The 12,098-nt window shown below is 44.2% G+C and overlaps 1 protein-coding gene across 2 annotated transcripts in view; it reads left to right on the top strand.

The window, feature by feature from the left end:
• cdh11 (cadherin 11, type 2, OB-cadherin (osteoblast)) overlaps positions 1-12,098 on the top strand; it is a 63,186-nt gene that overhangs the window by 28,926 nt on the left and 22,162 nt on the right. For both annotated transcript variants that reach the window (XM_076160272.1, XM_076160273.1), the window contains exon 2: positions 923-988. The gene's annotated coding sequence lies outside the window, so the exon portion shown is untranslated. The remainder of the gene's footprint in view (positions 1-922; positions 989-12,098) is intronic.

Below are 12,098 nucleotides of genomic sequence, written 5' to 3'. Positions count from 1 at the left end.
AAGTCAACACGCCACAATCTGACTGAGTGCAGAGAGCGGCGATGTGACAGGGATGGCAAATCAGCTCAGCTCAGGTCTGCAGCTTCCTGATAAAGGACCTGAAAATAACCCAATACCTTTATTAACACTGTAATCCCTGTCAGATTAAATAGTATTTGGGAGCAGATCTGGAAGTTTTGAGAGGTGATGAGAGGGTTGTTTGTCCTGTAGTCTCCATCTACATGTCAAACCTTTCATTTGATCTCTGGGAGTCACATCGTTCCAGCACCGCTCTGCTGAAACACATGCACAGTTCAATGAGACATATTCTAGAGTTAATGAACACATTTCATGTAATTACAATCATTATATAGTGTCTCTATAATATATGATATCTTTGAACACTCTCCAGTGTGTGTATCCAACATGGAGCCAATCCATGAAACAGTCATTTTTATTTTGACTCACGCCAATTTAGCACCTCATAAAAGGAAATGGTCATGTGCACCTCTCACCCCTCCCTCTGTTTCGCAATGGCTGAAGGATACGATGTATTTTCTTAAACTCGCGAAAATCAAGAACACTATGAGGGGTCACACTGATAAGTTCTATCAGAGATGGCAACCATTTCTCTCTTTTTTTTCTCTCTTCTCTCCTCTCTACCACAGTCTATGATGCCATTTGTACTATTTGTTCTCACAACCTCCAAGCATACGTGGCTTCCGGCTGTTTCATTTTTAATCTACTTGTACCTCATACTGCCTATTTTACCTCAGGATCTACCTATGAAGTCTAACAACAACAGTAATAATAATAATACAACCTTCCTTCTTTCTCTCTCTTTCCCTTTCCCCCTCTTTTTGTATAAAAAATTATCTCCAAAATGAAACGGTAATTTTTTGGAATGTGATGTTAATTCTCTCTCTCTTTTTCTCTCTCCCAGGTAGATCAGTGTCGCCCCGCTGAAGGGAAAACCCTCATCGTATCTGACACCAGTAATGAGCTAAAGGTACGTTCTGCCCCACGGTGTGTGTGCATGAGTGTGTGTAATCAAAAAGCCTGCGAATTGGTGGTGACAACATCGGGCCCTGCTGGCCTGTTTAGCATTCTGTTAAACTGCAGAGGTAGAGAGAGAGAGAGCAATTCCTCACAATACCTCCCTCTCTCTCTCTCTCATCTTATTCCTTATTCATTAATGTTCGTCATAATATTCTGTGCATACATTTAGCTGGTTTATCCCTTCCTTCTTTCCTCCTCTCTCCCTATTCTCCCTGCGCTCTCACTCTCTTGTTCTCTCCAGCTCTCCCTCTCTCTCCCTCTCTCCTTCATGGTTAATTGAAAATTATTCAGAACTGTTTTGGCCCATATTTGCCTGGAGCAGCTTGTTAAACAGGACTTATAAAAACGCCTATTTAATAAGATCCATGGCCTGAAAATGTGGCGTACAGTGCATTCGCCCTCTGGGCACGTGTTACCAAAGTCACCGTATCACGCACCTCACATCTCCCATACTAAGCGTTTTCCTCTTCGCTTGGGAAAAAAAAAGTTGAATAGATTAAAGGCAGATCTAATCGATCCCGAGTGTGCTTATCAGTGGCTGGCAGGCCGACAAGCCGATCTCAGAGCAGAACGTTCTAATCCTTCATCTGTGGGCCAGAAACCAAGAAAATCTGACAGAAATGTAGAAAGACTTCATAACCAAATTGAATATTTTGATTTAGACTCAAATTATGCACATTCATCTTTGAGACTGTTGGCTGAGTCTCCACACATCTCACTGGTTCTGCGGTAAACATCACTTCCAATGGAAACAACGACTGCTTGATCACTTTCCAGCATGTGATTGGTCCACTTTTCACATGTCAACTGTGCTTTTCTTTGCGTTTGGCTTCCAAAGTCGTCCAAATTGACGGCGACTTAGTTTGATTCTTCATTTTCAACCAGATTACCACCGTCGCTGATTGGATGTTTAACCTTTTGACCCCCAAACGCAGATCTGAGCACGTCCTGTAATAAGAGGCATTCAACCAGATGACCTTTCTCTTTTTTTGTGTTATCACCGTGACAACACAGAGGCAGACAAGTTGACAAAGAGATTTTTTTGTGCGAGGGAGAAAGAGAGCAGTCAGCTTTGTGGAGAAAGAGATAGAGGAGGAACAAAAGCGCTTATCTTAGCCAGCCTCAGGTCATGTCATCTCTCTCTCTCTCTCTCTCTCTCTCTCTCTCTCTCTCTCTCTCTGTCTCTCTCTCTCTCTCTCTCTCTCTCTCTCTCTCTCTCTCTCTCTCTCTCTCTCTCTCTCTCTCTCTCTCTCTCTCTCTCTCTCTATCTATCTATTAGTGTTCTCTCCTCTTGCTGCGGGAAGAAAGCAACACATTTATTGTCCCGTGCATGATTCTGTAGGTGTGTGAGCTCGCCTGTGGCAAAGTGTTTGTCACTTATTTTAGACACACAAGCACAGCAATGGTACATTACAGCTAATACCCATTTTCATTCTACTGCCGTTTCCCAAATAACTCTCTTGTTTCCACGCGTGAGCAGTTCCTCTCCCGTGTTTTTGTGTCAAGATGTAGCTACACACACCAACACACTCATTCAGGTTCAGGACGATATGCCTCTTTGGTAGTTTGTACAGATGAATGATGGCAAATTGTCCAAAACTTTCTGACCCAGTTCTGAAGATGCGTACGTGCGTATACGTATCTTCTCCTGTCTTTATTTAGACTCTGCTGGTGAGGCTGCATCGTTGCTTTAATTCATTTTCATGTTGTGTAAGTGGAACATAGGCATCAATCTGCCACAGAACCAATCAAATAAGGACCCCAAAAAGCTTCAAACAAGCAGAATGCTGCTACTCTTTTCATTTCCACCACTTTACATTTACATGTGTGTAGTGTGGAGTACAAAATGCAGGAAGAGACCCATCAAGGCACTTCAGCCGTACTTGAGGTCTATTCCTATTTGTTGATCGATTGCAAGTCTTTGTCAATCAGTTTTTACAGGATGATGTCAAACAGCAATGAAGGCTAGTACAAATTGCATCATAGGTTGTGAGAGAGAGAGAGAAGAGAGAAAAAAAAAAACAAGGAGAGGACATCCCACCTGAAACCCATCCCAACCCTGCAGTCACACATCCATACAACCCAATGGTTGTCCAATGATTGCGAGTCTGCAGAAAAACAAGAAAAGGCCTAATTTACTCAGATGAAGATCAGAGTTGCTCGACAGAAAAGGGCAATGGCGTGAGTGTGAAGAGCTGATTGTTTCAAATAGATCTCTGCTAAACAAGCCTTTAAATGAACCAAGATAAGATCCCAGATGTGTTTATATCAGACACAATGATAAAGGGATCATTACAGTAATAAACTGAAAAATCTCTGACATTTTCAGTACTTAATAAATGGAACGTATAGAGTAAATGAAAGAAAGTGTGTGTAGTGTTTAAAGTTTGTTAGCTGGTAGGTTTGTAGATCTCACAAAATGTGACATTGATGGGTGTCTGGCAAGAGAGATAAGGTTGAACTTTCAGGGATTCACACACGCACAGTAAGTTTTAATGCCCTCCACTGGTATTGATCACATAGCAGTCTATCTGAGTGACAGCTAGGTAAAGAAAAGTGCATATAAATAAAACACACACACACACACACACACACACACTGCTAGAAGTTTGGGACGTTGACAAGGGAAAGCAGCAGAGTTTGGGGTCAGGAAGCTAAGTCAGAGCCAAGTGTGTAACACAATAGACTATATCATGTATAGCATAGCCCCTATATGCATTATCAGCTAATGAAGCTGGTGTGGCTAACAGGGCTCGTATTCACTCTATTTTAAGTTGTGGTTTGGTCCACACACTTCTCAAAGTTGTCTCCATTGTCACTTTAGATCTGGTTTAGTTTGCAGACCTGACAGTTTGTTTATTGGCCAGAAATCCACCACAGGAGCCAAAACTGCTGAGTCATTTAGCGACAATATGCTAGCTAACGACAAAGTTCAGCCACTCGAAAGTAAGCAGGTACCTCTGCTTTCCAAAAACACTCACCAATCAGACAGATTAGATTCTGACTCCCTGCATGACGTAGTAGGATTTGTCTGTTGGAAGCTTTTGGGGACACAGTTTAGTTGGAAGGTTTCACTTTGCGATCCTCTGCATGCTTCCCAGGCCCCCCGGCCGCTCTGGGCCCCATCCATCACCCACCACAGCGCCGGGGCGTCAAGAACGTCGGAGTTCCGCTATCGCTCCATCCCCTGGCCATCACTCTGTTCCTCCCAGAGCGGAGGACAGGCTGTGCAGATACCCGGGAAAGAATGTGACGGCCACTCTGACGCATCAGTCACACTGAACGCTCAAATGTGCCGTTTCATATCAAAAGAAAGCAAAGGGAGGCGGAGGGCTGAGCATTGAGAAGCAAAGGCAAAAAGAATGAATGTAGGAGTCCTTGGCTGGAGGTGGAGGCGTGCTCGTAGCCATGTATGGTGTTAAATTCTATCCCAGATATTTACTTAAACTACACTGTAGCTGATGTAATCATGGGTGCTTTGGGAACGCCTAGAGATGAAATCAGGTAACAGTGTTTAATTCAAAGGCTTAAGGGATTGACAAACAGGGGGGAAATGGCATTTCAGGATGGAGGGAAATTGCTTTTGGGGGGCCACAAAGGAACCGAGATATGGAGTTATCCTCCAATATGAGATTACAGGCTTGATCAGCTGAGCCCACAGCCACAGAGACACAGAGACACCTGCACTGAAGAGAGAAAGAGAGAGAGATGGAAAGATAGATAGATAGATAGATAGATAGATACTATTGAGCAAAATGAGAAGAAATGATGAAGAATGAGCAGATAAATGTGTTTGCCGTGAGATGACTCTGCATCATAAACCCATAAACCCTGCGAGGAATCTGAGCGATGGAGGGAAGGGGATGACGGAGAGAGAGAGACAGAGAGACAGAGAGAGAGGGGGAAGGACACTGAGTGAGGAAAAGAGGCGCACATGCGGACGATGTTAACAGTGGGAACGAGCCCGGAAACACAAAAAGAGAATAGAGGATGAAAACAGGGAGATGTGAGGGGAGCGGAGGGGGAGAAATACAGATGGAGAGGAAGAAAAAAGCAAATGTAAGCCCTGAAGGATTAACTCTCTCGTTTCTCTTTCTGGGAGAAGAATGGAGGGAGAGAAAATAGAGGATTTCTTCCTCCGATCCACTCAGCCTCCCTTTGATATCTCTCTCTCTCTCTTTCTCTCTTTTCTTCATGTTGGAACAGTACACACATCCCTCTATTCCTCTCTTCCTCTTCTTGATCAAAGCCTGTTTCTCCGGGTTAACACAGCTCATCATCACGTCTGCTCACGACGACGCTTTCTCAAACAATCCTCACCTCGCTCCTTCTTCTTCTCCGTCTCTTCTCTCTCTCACTCCTGCCGTGGCGGTTTGGCAGCCGTAGCCGCGTTGCACGGGGGGCAATAACACAGAATGGCGCTCGTCATTGTTGCGGTCGATTTAATGAGCTTTCGCTAATAAGACCAACAAGCTTCCCCGCTGATCGGTTAACAGCTCCTTGAACTCCAGCATTCAGAGTTTAGGTGCAGAAAGACATGCAGCGGCGAAGGCGAGGGTTCCATTCACAACACGTATTGATCGCTGTTATATCATCTGAAAAGCTGCCGGAGTAGACAATTTACAACACACACCTACCAAACAACTCAACACACACACACATACACATTCATTTTTGATTATTTCGTCTTAAGAACATTCTATCAACTGCGTTTATTGCCTGACCTCTGACGTTTGACCCTGAAGGGCACAAGCTGTTACTTGAAGGCGTGTGTGTCCTGAAGACACGTGTTGTGGATTTGAGGACCGACTCACACACACACACAGCACATTAACATACCCAATACATGCCAGATTTATGTTTGTACCGCATAAAAGCAAATGTATTCAATTTTCTAATGTGCATAAAAACAAATTGAGGCGTTCCTCTCGGCGGTGTTTATCGATCGACGTGCCTGTTTTTGACATTTGCGTTGCGTTTCAGACAGTTTGGTTGGACTCCAATCCCCCTCTCAGGAAGCATGTGAGTGGGCGAGTGCAGCCGGACTTTTGATGGCTGCTCCTGCGGCTGAGAAGTGAAGAGAAATTTAAGTGTTTCGCAGCTGAAGAAGTTGTTTTCCTGAAGCTAGCGTGTCCAACGTCTCTCCTCTCCCTGTTTGCCTCAGCTCCCCTTCACTCCAGCTCGCCTCTGTTGTTGCTTCTCTTCATCCTCGCCTGTTTTCTTACCTCCCTTTCAGATTTCCTGATAAACCTGAGCTCTACTTTCGCCGTTGTGATTGTTGGCGTGACGATTCCGGCACCGAGCCAAGGTTTTAAGACCAATTTTGCGGCGAGGACTCGATGTCCACTGATGTCAGTCTCTGTCTCTCTGTCTCTGTGGTCCTCTGTCCCCTCTCCCCGAGCCTTTAAGAATCCGAAGTAGTTTATTTTTCCTTTCGCCTCAAATCAATTCCAGACGCCGCCATTTCCTGCCCCCCCGCATCTCCCCTTCTCTCCCTCCCTAAGGGGCTGTAGACCAAAACCACACACACACACACACCGAGAGAGTGAGAGAGAGAGAGAGGGAGCAATGACAGGGAGAGAGGATCGTCTCAGGTTTTGCTTGCTTTTCCATAGCATAAATTCCTCTGCCATTACTCCCCCATTCTCATTCCCGGAATTGTGTGTGTGTGTGTATTCCTCTGCAAGTTAGTTGCATCCACTCTTCTTCTCTCTATCCCTCTACTTTCTGTTCCTCTTGGCCTGTCTCCCGTCGTCCTCATCTGTCTTTCTATTGTTTTCTCAGAATGAACAGCGTCACCATGAATCTGGTCCTTGTGTGTTTGAGGCTCTGCACTCTGAACTTCTCTCGATGAGTCTCTCTTCCATGGAAGTTCTTTAATATTCTTTTAATTCATTCCTGGAATTGTACAAAAGCTGCACAAGCGAACACTTGGCTGCGTGCGAAGGTCGCAAAACCATTTTTCCAAGCGTGTGAAAGAAATAAGGACGTAAAAAAAAAGAAATCACACACACTCGGTTGCTCTGCTCTGGTGTGTGTGATTGAGTTTCTTTTCACGATGTATTAGAAACTTGTTTGTAGTCATTCTAACACTGTAATGCAAGAGGACAATAAACTACTAGAGTCTCTACTGGAGTGTGATAGAAAACAAAGGAGAATGAGTAGAAATAAGTGAAGAAGAGAGGAAAGAGAGTGAGTGAGTGAGTGAGTGAGTGAGTGAGTGAGTGAGTGAATGAAGCCAGGATGATGATGATGATGCTTGGTGTAGCCATGGCGATGGATCCAGAGTAATATTGTTTCAGTGGAGTCTCTCTCTTTTTTTATCGGTACATTATTAGAACATTTCTGTCTGTTCAGTACTTTTTCGGATCACTGTGATTTAAAATGGTTCTCCAGCGACCGATCGTTCTCCCTCTGTGGTAATAACCGGCCGTGTGTTGCATTGTGGGACGTTTGTAGGTCGTGAGGTTCATCGCCGTCGTCTATAAATCTACAGAAAGTGCGCAGAGCTTTAAGAAGGGACAAGACATGTTAGAGGAATGATTCCAAACTCATCTGCGACTCCTGAATCTGAGTATTTAGTTCTGATTGCAGATCATTTACAGCAACTTCCATACAGTATAATTTTCGTGCAAATTAGTTTGATCCTCTGTAATTAAGGATGCTGATTAAAACGTGCAAAAATATACTAAATATATTATTTTACACTGAATAATTAAGCTCTGCGCTGCAGCTTTACACTTCTAAAACAGAGCAAACGGGGTTAATTAGGTGAGTTAGTCAAACGTGCCAAATGTAAATTGTACATTTGTGCGTGTGTGTTGCCAGTTTTGTCTCACTTCATTATGAGATTTGGATATTTATTATTCTTCAAATGACAGCACACCGCAAACCTCCGTCTGTGGATCCAGAGCTATGCTGAGGTAGCTAATCTATTATTAAGTACTAATTACTCTCAAAGCTGTAGTAATGGGATTTACTTATATACTGAATTTACTCCCTGGCTTTACTCATTAGAGAGTCAGAGTAATTACAGAACATATCACTGCACGCGTCCTTCTGAAACACATGTGTGTCTACAGTGTGTCAACGTACACACATGTACATTTAATATGCACTGACTGATGCTACTATAGGCTGAGTAGTAAAAGAATCTATAAGACACTATACAGTATGTATGAGTCAGAACTTGGGCGAAGAGGCGAAGAAGTTCAGCTGAACTCCTTGAACATGAATCTCATCAAGTTCAGTAACACTTATGGGATTACAGCAAATTAAATAATAATCCCTTCATTACTGCAAAATAATGAGTAATGAGACAGTAAAGTGTGGGAAGGATCCAGGCAGAGGAGGGAGAGAGCTCTTTCACCATTGTTCACACTTTTAGACTCTGGGTATCAAACTTCTAATCTAATCTAATCCCATCTAATATTAAAATCATAATATATAATCTCTGTCATACAAACTGTGTCAATGTGTCAAACTGGACATTTCCATACTGTGTGTGTGTGTGTGTGTGTGTGTGTGTGTGTGTGTGTGTGTGTGTGTGAGAAACAGCAGACGCAGGGTCATTAGCACTTGAATCTCTGCTAATGTTGTAACGGGATTCAGCAAACTCAAAGCATGCACACCCACACACACACACACACACACACACACACCCCACAAACACACACGCATAGCTGTTACAGGCCTCTCATTAATACTTATTTTCACCAATGCTGAGGAAGCTTTGTAGCGCTTTTCGAGTCCCCGCCTCACCACACACACACACACACACACACACACACACACACACACACAGGGCTATTAGTTCCCCTAATTGAAAGGCAATTAAGCTTCAGGTTTCGTGGTGTGAGCTAAATGCCGGGTTTCTGTTTTCAGCATGGCTCTGTTTTTGAGCTTTTAACAGACCGCAGAGAGCCGGCCGATGAAACGAGACACCCAAAGTGAACTCTAACACACTGCACATCGCTGCTCGCCTTCGTGTCTCTTTCGGTTTCTGTGTCTTCCCTCCATCTTCTATTCATCAGCCCCTCTAAGAGATCCAAGGCCCGACTGCTCTTCATCCAAATATGGAAACATGAAAACACGGCTGGATGTGATGGCCAATGAAACGGATTTGTTGTCTTCTATTTCTGTAACCGAATGATGATTGGAAACGACTCCATCAGACCGCTGATGGTGCGTTACAAACTCAAACTGTTTAAGTCAGGAAATAAGACTTTATTTTCCCGAGGAGAAGTCGAGTTCATTTTCACGGAAAGACATAATTCGGGGTAGACAAAAAATCAAATGGCTTGACAGCTGGACGGAAACGCGATCGTGACTTCTCTGCCTGGTTCCCCAGCTCCTCCGCTTCTCCCCGGTTGGTCCTTTTCATCCCACTCTTCTCTTATCAATTCCTATCTTGCCCGAACGTGTCACTCAGTCAGTTTGTTGCTTCGCATCGACACAAAGAGCGTCGCTTGGGGATTCCGCTTTGCAGAGAGTCGGAGCATGATCTCTCTCCAGCAACGGAACAATCTCACTTTAAACCTCACATGACCCTCCGTGTGTGCGTGAGGGACATGTGTATGTCTGTGTGTGTATGTGTGTGTCTCTGTGTGTGTATGTGTGTGTGTTTGTATATCCCTGCATAAACAAAAGGGAAAAGTTTCACATCTGTTTTGAATACGCGGTGGGGTTGTGGGGAGAGGAGCTGCAGTGTGAGCGGACGGTTACAGGTTCTGGCCTTTTTGGTGATAAGAAGCCATTTTGTGACGGAGCGACTCAATCAAACTCTTCTGTAACTATAACACAGAAGCATAAGTCTAATACCTGTAAAAGGGTTAGTTAATAATTTGAAAACGTAAAACTTTTTCTATTCCTATTCTTTTTTTCTTTTTTTTTTTATTAAAATTGCATCTGACTTCCTCATAAAGAGATTAAACAAAACTACATTTGATTTCATTGCCCCAAAATAAATCTTCCCCGGCTCCGCCTGCAGTCTGTCGCCCCCTGCTGGGCCGCCACTTCTCGACTAAAACGCGTCAACGAGGCGAGGAGGAGCGGCGGCGGAGATCTCACGACAACCAGACGTGCGCTCATGTCACCTTCAGGCTCGGCTGGGTGAACAAACGACACATCTGTTTCCCCTTTGTAAGCAGACTTACTGCAGACTTACTGCAGATAATTCAAACATCATCCCTTAGTTTCACGGCCGATTTTTACTGTTTCTCACCATTTGCACAGTACAAACACTGCAGCTCCTCAGGGTGCCGGTGGACAAAATCATTTCTCACACCCGTGCGCTCATATGTAAATAACTCGCGGCACAAGACAAACAAACCGTCTCCGTGTTTCTGTTATTTAAGCTCTTTCGCGAAGTCGGAATATCTGCCTGAGGGTCAAGACGGCTCTGTGAGTCGATCACGCTTAAAGATCTGACCGCATGAACATCTGAAAAGGAGGCATTCAAGGTGAAAAGGAAGAAATCTATACCCGTCTCTCTGCTCAGCTCCTCCATCTCTCACAGCGGCGGCGTGCCTGAAGTGCGCTGTGCTTTGTGTTCACCAGGCCTTTGTTTGCTCTGAAAGCAGTGACACGCAAGACAATATGTGAAGAGAGGAGAAAATATGAAGAGGGTCACACACAGCTGCTCGCACTGCAACCACAAGGCACACGTGCACACACACACACATACACACAGGTAAACACAGCGTGCCCAGGCAGACAGGGAGGTACATCACAACACAGAGAGAGAGAGAGAGAGAGAGAGAGAGAGGGGCGGGGTATTCTAGGCTGACGGAGATGTTTCAGTTTAATACCCAATAGAAAGAAAACATCTTCATCTTCAAAGACCTGAGTTTGATGAAGGACAACAGATCTCAGAGAGCATTTTGTCTTTCAAACGGACAGGAAGTGGCACAAATTAACACCAGTGAAAAAGATCTGCACAATGCCGCCGTTCATCGATTAGCTTGAGTGTGTGAACGGCCCCTTAGTTTTACAATCGATGCAAGAGATTTGCATTGCATCCCCAACACACACATAAACATATGGGGATGTGGGTCACATTTTTCAAAACTCCCCTTCACTGACCTCTGTGCGACACACACACACACACACACACACACACACACACACACACACACACACACACACACACACACACACACACACACACACACACAGTTGTCTAGCCTTCCTCTAATGTTAGCCGATGAATCACACCAGTCTCGTCCAAGGTTTGACTCATGGATTCACAGTATCATTGCGGACCCCAAGGGACATACACACAGACACAGACACACACACACACATGCATACTATTCAGTGTTTAATGTGACTCTTGTGTCTCATGTATTCAGACAGAGGAAGTGGTCTGGCCAAAAGGCATCTGCACCCTAGGGAGTCTTTAAGGTTGTCTACTCTCTCTCTCTCTCTCTCCCTCTTTCTCTCTCCCTCAAAAATTCCCCCCTGAATGTCAAGTATCCCAAAGGCAACAAGAAGGGGAAAAAGCACTTAACAAAGACTCAAAATCAATTGTGACTGCATTTCTCTGCATAAAACAAAGACTTCATGTTTTGTTCTCGATCACAGATTTTATTTATCAGTCTGAATCTGCGTCGTTATTACAGATATGGGCGATCTCTAACCTTGGCTTCTTTTTTAAGACTTCTTCCCCAATTTGAGCTTATTTCCTTTGTTCCGATTCTCAAAGGGTTGGATGTGTGAGTGACAGGAATAGATTGGTTTCCAGTTCTCTCTTTCCGTCTTCTTCTTCTCCTTTTTTTGTTTTTTTTAACTCCCATCCGATACTGGGATGACAACAGATTTTCCCCCGGCTCTTAACTGTGTTTGTTCTATTGATTTGGAAGTTACACCCTGTGTTATATTAGAGAAGGAGCAAGGAGAAAATACAGAAAAGGCTTCTCTTTTTCTTTCTTTTCTTTTCTTTAGTTTTTCCTTCCTAATGGCGCTCCGGTCTCTCTCCACTGACTCAGCACCTCTGCTCTCACTTCTTTTCTTACTGTATTTCCCAGATAAGAAGCATCAAACTGCCTGCTCTTGCAGCA

Source organism: Genypterus blacodes, unplaced genomic scaffold (assembly GCF_046128005.1).
Source record: "Genypterus blacodes isolate CSIRO-AG114 ecotype Tasmania unplaced genomic scaffold, CSIRO-AGI_Gbla_v1 ptg000105l_1, whole genome shotgun sequence".
Taxonomy (NCBI): Eukaryota; Metazoa; Chordata; class Actinopteri; order Ophidiiformes; family Ophidiidae; genus Genypterus; species Genypterus blacodes.
Note: the sequence above shows the minus strand (reverse complement) of the source record. Positions and strands in the feature narration are given on the sequence as shown.